This window comes from Elephantulus edwardii, unplaced genomic scaffold, assembly GCF_000299155.1.
Source record: "Elephantulus edwardii isolate Elephantulus edwardi_28Jun2011 unplaced genomic scaffold, EleEdw1.0 scaffold00013, whole genome shotgun sequence".
NCBI lineage: Eukaryota > Metazoa > Chordata > Mammalia > Macroscelidea > Macroscelididae > Elephantulus > Elephantulus edwardii.
This window is the reverse complement of record NW_006399763.1, coordinates 23,893,971-23,895,402: the sequence shown is the minus strand read 5'-3', so window position 1 is coordinate 23,895,402 and position 1,432 is coordinate 23,893,971.

Here is a 1,432-nt window from a genome sequence, read left to right as displayed (position 1 = left end):
AGACTTGACATTTTTGGAAAAACACTGCTGCTGTTCTTGTTCTTGGTATGTGCCATAGAGTCAACTATGACTCATAGTGATCCTACATAACATAGCTCTGAACTCTGCTCTATCATGAGCCATTCTCACTGTCTCTGACACCTACACTCATTATGCCAGTCACTATGCCAATCCATATCATCCTGGGTTTTCCTATCCTGCACTGTCCCTCTACACTTCCAAGCATGATGTTCTTTATGAACTTCCCTACAGGCAATATGCCCAAACTCTGTGAAACAGAACTCCAAAATTCTTGCCTCCAAGAAGTATCTTGGTTTCAATCTTTCTAATACACGTTTTTTTCCCTTGGTAGACCAGGGTATGTTTAAAGTTCTCCAGAACCACAACTCAAAGGCATTATCTTCTTTTGCTTTCATCTTTGGTCATTATCCATCTCTCTGATGCATAGTAAGTGATTGCAAAGACCATGGCCTGGATGACGCACTCCTTAGTCTCTAGACTAACATAGTTTTTCTTTAGTACTCTGGAAATCCCCTGACAGCAGATTTTCCTCAATCAATTCTTCTTTTGATTTCTTGACTTATGCTGTTAAGAGTATTGATTGTGGACCCGAGCAAGCTGAAATTGTTAACATCAATCTCTTCTTTGTCTACCATGATGGTGTCAGTTGACCCAGGATGAGGATGTTTGTTTTCTTGATGTTGAGCTTTAATCCACATTACAGACTATAGTCCTTAAGCCTCTGCAGAAGATGCTTCAGGCCATCCTCAGTTTCAGCAAGTAAGGTTGTGATTTCGCAAAACGCAGGATGTTAATAAGTCTTCCTCCAGTCCTGATGCCACATCTCTCCTCATGAAGTCCAGCCGCCTGTTCTGCATATGATCTGTTCTGCATATACATTGAAAAGATATGGAGATATAATACATCCCTGATACACTCTTCTCCTGATTTTGAACCATGCAATGTTTCTTTGCTCTGTTCTGACAACTGTCTCCTGATCCAAGTGTAGGTTTTATATGAGCACAATCAATTATTCTAGGATTCCTATTCTTCTCCATGTTAGCCTCAATTTGTTGTAATTCACAGAAATGCTTTTGAGTAGTCACTAAAACACAGATAGACATTCCTATGATTATCTTTATTATCTGCCAAGATCCATCTAACATTGTCAATGATGTCCTTATTGCCACATCCTCTTCTAAATCCAGCTAGTACTTCTGGTAGTTCTCTATATATGTACTGTTCAAATAGTTTTTGGGTGATCTTCAGTAAAATTTTTCTTTTGTGTGGTATTAGCAATATTGTTTGATAATTTCCACACTCTGTTGGATTACCTATTTTTTCTGTATTTTTATTATTATTTTTATTTAATTTATTATTAATTTCAATGAAAATTTACAGAGACTTTGGATTTCCATTCATTCATTGTTGC